This window comes from Hyperoodon ampullatus (assembly GCF_949752795.1).
Source record: "Hyperoodon ampullatus genome assembly, chromosome: 12".
NCBI classification, from domain to species: Eukaryota; Metazoa; Chordata; class Mammalia; order Artiodactyla; family Ziphiidae; genus Hyperoodon; species Hyperoodon ampullatus.
Genome location: NC_136925.1, coordinates 18,089,677 through 18,097,170, shown reverse-complemented (window position 1 = coordinate 18,097,170; position 7,494 = coordinate 18,089,677).

The following is a 7,494-nucleotide window of genomic DNA, read 5'->3' as shown; positions in this document are numbered from 1 at the left end:
AGCAAATTGTTTGCCTCAGTGCAGCTCAGACAGGGGCAATGAGGCAGAGGTCCTTGACAAGTAGGACGTGAGAGAACAGTTTCCCCGTAGCTGTTGCAGTGCTGAGGAACTCTAGCTCTCCCCAAGGAGGTGTGCTGTGCGTTGCCCTACGCTCGGCATACACAGAGTGACTGGGAAGGGCTTCCGGGCCTGGATGCCGCTGAGCAGGCCAGTGGAGCCTGCCGGTATTCAGTGGGCTTGCAGGGAATAGGGTGCAAACGCGAGGGGCCTGGGTGTCCTGAGAGGCGCACTACCTAGAAAAGAAAGCAGAACCGCGACGCAGGCCTCTTGGAAAGGGCTGCGCGCCTCCGCTTCAGCAGGGCAGTAAAGCGACTCTCCTCGAGGCAAGGGCTGACGTTCGGTCTCCAGGTAGGTCTAGAGCGTAGCAGCATGAGCTCCCAACCAGGCCCTGGGCGCACCATGTTTTACGAGGGGGAGCTCATTTGCTTGCCAGAGCCATGCCTACCGTGACGAGAGGCCCGTCAGAAAGGGTGTCTCTCCGTGTAATTCAAGGCCCGACCGAGGGAACTTTCGAACCGGGAAAGACGGCCTGTGCCTTCAGGCCCGCATTTCAAGCCAGACAGGCAGTAAACGTAACCTGGGGGTTCAACAAGCCGCAAACCACACAAGGTACACAATGGGCCCCTCCCTGAATCAACTTGTTTACGCAGGGTGTTCTGCGTGGAGCGAACGGCCTCAACCGAGGCAGGCTCTCGTTAGGCCTATAAGCGTCTGCCTGTTTCCAAAAGACCGAAGTGTTCCAGCCTGAAGCACTCTGCTTCAGTCGCCGCTGCAGTGCAAGCCGGCTTTCTCCGTGAGTAGAGTGACTTTCCAACCGAGGTGCCAGAAGGCGTTCTCAGCAGACTATTTCCTCAGTGCAGCCGAGAGACGGTCAATGTGGAAACCTTCCAGGGCACGGTGGACTGGCTAGAAATGCGTTCCTGATGCTGTTGGCGTGCCGAGGAATCGGAGCCGTCCCATTTAAAAGCGCTGGGTGTCGTCCTGACCTCGGCATACACAGTAGGCCCCTCTCTCAAGGGCCTAGGGGCCTGGGTGTGGCACAGCATGCCCACAGGGGCCGGGGCTTTTCGCAGGGAAAAGGGTGCACACCTGAAGCGTCTAGGAGTCCTGAAAAGGGCAGCACCGTTCCAGTAAAGCACTACAGTGACTGAGACCTCAGAGAGCTTGCTGTATGCTCCGTTCCTGCAGGGAGACTCAAAGTCTTTCTCGAGGCATGCCCTCAAGTGGCCGTTCCCTGTAGTCCTACGGCCTGACAGGGGGAGCTGCCAACACGGCTCCGGAAGCACCCTGATTCTTTAGAGAAAATGCCTTCTCTTTCCCGAGCCCTGCGCCCAGGGCCTAGAGGCCCCTCACAAACGGTGTTATTCAGGTAGCTTCAAGGCAGCACGAATGGAGCTTTCAAAATGGGACTACAAGGCTTCCGCCCTCAGACCCCCGCTTTCAGTGCCCACGTGGTTCACCCCCTTGTGATTTCTAGTACGTGCACAGGGACACTAGCTACACACTCGCTCCTTCCCTGAATCCACTTTTCTTCACAGGGTGCTCTGCCTGTAGCCAACCCCCTGACCCGAGGAACCCTCTGGGTAGGCTCGATCGGGCCTTAGCCTCTACTGAAAGGCCGGCAGTGTAAGAGGAAGCACTGTACTTTAGTGGCAGCAGGAACGCAAGCTGACTTTCTCCCATAGGAATGGTGCCCTCGGCTAGGGGTTCCTAGAAGGCCCGCGAAGCAGATTGTTTGCCTCAGTGCAGCTCAGACAGGGGCAATGAGGCAGAGGTCCTTGACAAGTAGGACGTGAGAGAACAGTTTCCCCGTAGCTGTTGCAGTGCTGAGGAACTCTAGCTCTCCCCAAGGAGGTGTGCTGTGCGTTGCCCTACGCTCGGCATACACAGAGTGACTGGGAAGGGCTTCCGGGCCTGGATGCCGCTGAGCAGGCCAGTGGAGCCTGCCGGTATTCAGTGGGCTTGCAGGGAATAGGGTGCAAACGCGAGGGGCCTGGGTGTCCTGAGAGGCGCACTACCTAGAAAAGAAAGCAGAACCGCGACGCAGGCCTCTTGGAAAGGGCTGCGCGCCTCCGCTTCAGCAGGGCAGTAAAGCGACTCTCCTCGAGGCAAGGGCTGACGTTCGGTCTCCAGGTAGGTCTAGAGCGTAGCAGCATGAGCTCCCAACCAGGCCCTGGGCGCACCATGTTTTACGAGGGGGAGCTCATTTGCTTGCCAGAGCCATGCCTACCGTGACGAGAGGCCCGTCAGAAAGGGTGTCTCTCCGTGTAATTCAAGGCCCGACCGAGGGAACTTTCGAACCGGGAAAGACGGCCTGTGCCTTCAGGCCCGCATTTCAAGCCAGACAGGCAGTAAACGTAACCTGGGGGTTCAACAAGCCGCAAACCACACAAGGTACACAATGGGCCCCTCCCTGAATCAACTTGTTTACGCAGGGTGTTCTGCGTGGAGCGAACGGCCTCAACCGAGGCAGGCTCTCGTTAGGCCTATAAGCGTCTGCCTGTTTCCAAAAGACCGAAGTGTTCCAGCCTGAAGCACTCTGCTTCAGTCGCCGCTGCAGTGCAAGCCGGCTTTCTCCGTGAGTAGAGTGACTTTCCAACCGAGGTGCCAGAAGGCGTTCTCAGCAGACTATTTCCTCAGTGCAGCCGAGAGACGGTCAATGTGGAAACCTTCCAGGGCACGGTGGACTGGCTAGAAATGCGTTCCTGATGCTGTTGGCGTGCCGAGGAATCGGAGCCGTCCCATTTAAAAGCGCTGGGTGTCGTCCTGACCTCGGCATACACAGTAGGCCCCTCTCTCAAGGGCCTAGGGGCCTGGGTGTGGCACAGCATGCCCACAGGGGCCGGGGGTTTTCGCAGGGAAAAGGGTGCACACCTGAAGCGTCTAGGAGTCCTGAAAAGGGCAGCACCGTTCCAGTAAAGCACTACAGTGACTGAGACCTCAGAGAGCTTGCTGTATGCTCCGTTCCTGCAGGGAGACTCAAAGCCTTTCTCGAGGCATGCCCTCAAGTGGCCGTTCCCTGTAGTCCTACGGCCTGACAGGGGGAGCTGCCAACACGGCTCCGGAAGCACCCTGATTCTTTAGAGAAAATGCCTTCTCTTTCCCGAGCCCTGCGCCCAGGGCCCAGAGGCCCCTCACAAACGGTGTTATTCAGGTAGCTTCAAGGCAGCACGAATGGAGCTTTCAAAATGGGACTACAAGGCTTCCGCCCTCAGACCCCCACTTTCAGTGCCCACGTGGTTCACCCCCTTGTGATTTCTAGTACGTGCACAGGGACACTAGCTACACACTCGCTCCTTCCCTGAATCCACTTTTCTTCACAGGGTGCTCTGCCTGTAGCCAACCCCCTGACCCGAGGAACCCTCTGGGTTGGCTCGATCGGGCCTTAGCCTCTACTGAAAGGCCGGCAGTGTAAGAGGAAGCACTGTACTTTAGTGGCAGCAGGAACGCAAGCTGACTTTCTCCCATAGGAATGGTGCCCTCGGCTAGGGGTTCCTAGAAGGCCCGCGAAGCAGATTGTTTGCCTCAGTGCAGCTCAGACAGGGGCAATGAGGCAGAGGTCCTTGACAAGTAGGACGTGAGAGAACAGTTTCCCCGTAGCTGTTGCAGTGCTGAGGAACTCTAGCTCTCCCCAAGGAGGTGTGCTGTGCGTTGCCCTACGCTCGGCATACACAGAGTGACTGGGAAGGGCTTCCGGGCCTGGATGCCGCTGAGCAGGCCAGTGGAGCCTGCCGGTATTCAGTGGGCTTGCAGGGAATAGGGTGCAAACGCGAGGGGCCTGGGTGTCCTGAGCGGTGCACTACCTAGAAAAGAAAGCAGAACCGCGACGCAGGCCTCTTGGAAAGGGCTGCGCGCCTCCGCTTCAGCAGGGCAGTAAAGCGACTCTCCTCGAGGCAAGGGCTGACGTTCGGTCTCCAGGTAGGTCTAGAGCGTAGCAGCATGAGCTCCCAACCAGGCCCTGGGCGCGCCATATTTTACGAGGGGGAGCTCATTTGCTTGCCAGAGCCATGCCTACCGTGACGAGAGGCCCGTCAGAAAGGGTGTCTCTCCGTGTAATTCAAGGCCCGACCGAGGGAACTTTCGAACCGGGAAAGACGGCCTGTGCCTTCAGGCCCGCATTTCAAGCCAGACAGGCAGTAAACGTAACCTGGGGGTTCAACAAGCCGCAAACCACACAAGGTACACAATGGGCCCCTCCCTGAATCAACTTGTTTACGCAGGGTGTTCTGCGTGGAGCGAACGGCCTCAACCGAGGCAGGCTCTCGTTAGGCCTATAAGCGTCTGCCTGTTTCCAAAAGACCGAAGTGTTCCAGCCTGAAGCACTCTGCTTCAGTCGCCGCTGCAGTGCAAGCCGGCTTTCTCCGTGAGTAGAGTGACTTTCCAACCGAGGTGCCAGAAGGCGTTCTCAGCAGACTATTTCCTCAGTGCAGCTGAGAGACGGTCAATGTGGAAACCTTCCAGGGCACGGTGGACTGGCTAGAAATGCGTTCCTGATGCTGTTGGCGTGCCGAGGAATCGGAGCCGTCCCATTTAAAAGCGCTGGGTGTCGTCCTGACCTCGGCATACACAGTAGGCCCCTCTCTCAAGGGCCTAGGGGCCTGGGTGTGGCACAGCACGCCCACAGGGGCCGGGGGTTTTCGCAGGGAAAAGGGTGCACACCTGAAGCGTCTAGGAGTCCTGAAAAGGGCAGCACCGTTCCAGTAAAGCACTACAGTGACTGAGACCTCAGAGAGCTTGCTGTATGCTCCGTTCCTGCAGGGAGACTCAAAGCCTTTCTCGAGGCATGCCCTCAAGTGGCCGTTCCCTATAGTCCTACGGCCTGACAGGGGGAGCTGCCAACACGCCTCCGGAAGCACCCTGATTCTTTAGAGAAAATGCCTTCTCTTTCCCGAGCCCTGCGCCCAGGGCCTAGAGGCCCCTCACAAACGGTGTTATTCAGGTAGCTTCAAGGCAGCACGAATGGAGCTTTCAAAATGGGACGACAAGGCTTCCGCCCTCAGACCCCCGCTTTCAGTGCCCACGTGGTTCACCCCCTTGTGATTTCTAGTACGTGCACAGGGACACTAGCTACACACTCGCTCCTTCCCTGAATCCACTTTTCTTCACAGGGTGCTCTGCCTGTAGCCAACCCCCTGACCCGAGGAACCCTCTGGGTAGGCTCGATCGGGCCTTAGCCTCTACTTAAAGGCCGGCAGTGTAAGAGGAAGCACTGTACTTTAGTGGCAGCAGGAACGCAAGCTGACTTTCTCCCATAGGAATGGTGCCCTCGGCTAGGGGTTCCTAGAAGGCCCGCGAAGCAGATTGTTTGCCTCAGTGCAGCTCAGACAGGGGCAATGAGGCAGAGGTCCTTGACAAGTAGGACGTGAGAGAACAGTTTCCCCGTAGCTGTTGCAGTGCTGAGGAACTCTAGCTCTCCCCAAGGAGGTGTGCTGTGCGTTGTCCTACGCTCGGCATACACAGAGTGACTGGGAAGGTCTTCCGGGCCTGGATGCCGCTGAGCAGGCCAGTGGAGCCTGTCGGTATTCAGTGGGCTTGCAGGGAATAGGGTGCAAACGCGAGGGGCCTGGGTGTCCTGAGCGGCGCACTACCTAGAAAAGAAAGCAGAACCGCGACGCAGGCCTCTTGGAAAGGGCTGCGCGCCTCCGCTTCAGCAGGGCAGTAAAGCGACTCTCCTCGAGGCAAGGGCTGACGTTCGGTCTCCAGGTAGGTCTAGAGCGTAGCAGCATGAGCTCCCAACCAGGCCCTGGGCGCACCATGTTTTACGAGGGGGAGCTCATTTGCTTGCCAGAGCCATGCCTACCGTGACGAGAGGCCCGTCAGAAAGGGTGTCTCCGTGTAATTCAAGGCCCGACCGAGGGAACTTTCGAACCGGGAAAGACGGCCTGTGCCTTCAGGCCCGCATTTCAAGCCAGACAGGCAGTAAACGTAACCTGGGGGTTCAACAAGCCGCAAACCACACAAGGTACACAATGGGGCCCTCCCTGAATCAACTTGTTTACGCAGGGTGTTCTGCGTGGAGCGAACGGCCTCAACCGAGGCAGGCTCTCGTTAGGCCTATAAGCGTCTGCCTGTTTCCAAAAGACCGAAGTGTTCCAGCCTGAAGCACTCTGCTTCAGTCGCCGCTGCAGTGCAAGCCGGCTTTCTCCGTGAGTAGAGTGACTTTCCAACCGAGGTGACAGAAGGCGTTCTCAGCAGACTATTTCCTCAGTGCAGCCGAGAGACGGTCAATGTGGAAACCTTCCAGGGCACGGTGGACTGGCTAGAAATGCGGGCCTGATGCTGTTGGCGTGCCGAGGAATCGGAGCCGTCCCATTTAAAAGCGCTGGGTGTCGTCCTGACCTCGGCATACACAGTAGGCCCCTCTCTCAAGGGCCTAGGGGCCTGGGTGTGGCACAGCATGCCCACAGGGGCCGGGGGTTTTCGCAGGGAAAAGGGTGCACACCTGAAGCGTCTAGGAGTCCTGAAAAGGGCAGCACCGTTCCAGTAAAGCACTACAGTGACTGAGACCTCAGAGAGCTTGCTGTATGCTCCGTTCCTGCAGGGAGACTCAAAGCCTTTCTCGAGGCATGCCCTCAAGTGGCCGTTCCCTGTAGTCCTACGGCCTGACAGGGGGAGCTGCCAACACGGCTCCGGAAGCACCCTGATTCTTTAGAGAAAATGCCTTCTCTTTCCCGAGCCCTGCGCCCAGGGCCTAGAGGCCCCTCACAAACGGTGTTATTCAGGTAGCTTCAAGGCAGCACGAATGGAGCTTTCAAAATGGGACTACAAGGCTTCCGCCCTCAGACCCCCGCTTTCAGTGCCCACGTGGTTCACCCCCTTGTGATTTCTAGTACGTGCACAGGGACACTAGCTACACACTCGCTCCTTCCCTGAATCCACTTTTCTTCACAGGGTGCTCTGCCTGTAGCCAACCCCCTGACCCGAGGAACCCTCTGGGTAGGCTCGATCGGGCCTTAGCCTCTACTGAAAGGCCGGCAGTGTAAGAGGAAGCACTGTACTTTAGTGGCAGCAGGAACGCAAGCTGACTTTCTCCCATAGGAATGGTGCCCTCGGCTAGGGGTTCCTAGAAGGCCCGCGAAGCAGATTGTTTGCCTCAGTGCAGCTCAGACAGGGGCAATGAGGCAGAGGTCCTTGACAAGTAGGACGTGAGAGAACAGTTTCCCCGTAGCTGTTGCAGTGCTGAGGAACTCTAGCTCTCCCCAAGGAGGTGTGCTGTGCGTTGCCCTACGCTCGGCATACACAGAGTGACTGGGAAGGGCTTCCGGGCCTGGATGCCGCTGAGCAGGCCAGTGGAGCCTGCCGGTATTCAGTGGGCTTGCAGGGAATAGGGGGCAAACGCGAGGGGCCTGGGTGTCCTGAGCGGCGCACTACCTAGAAAAGAAAGCAGAACCGCGACGCAAGCCTCTTGGAAAGGGCTGCGCGCCTCCGCTTCAG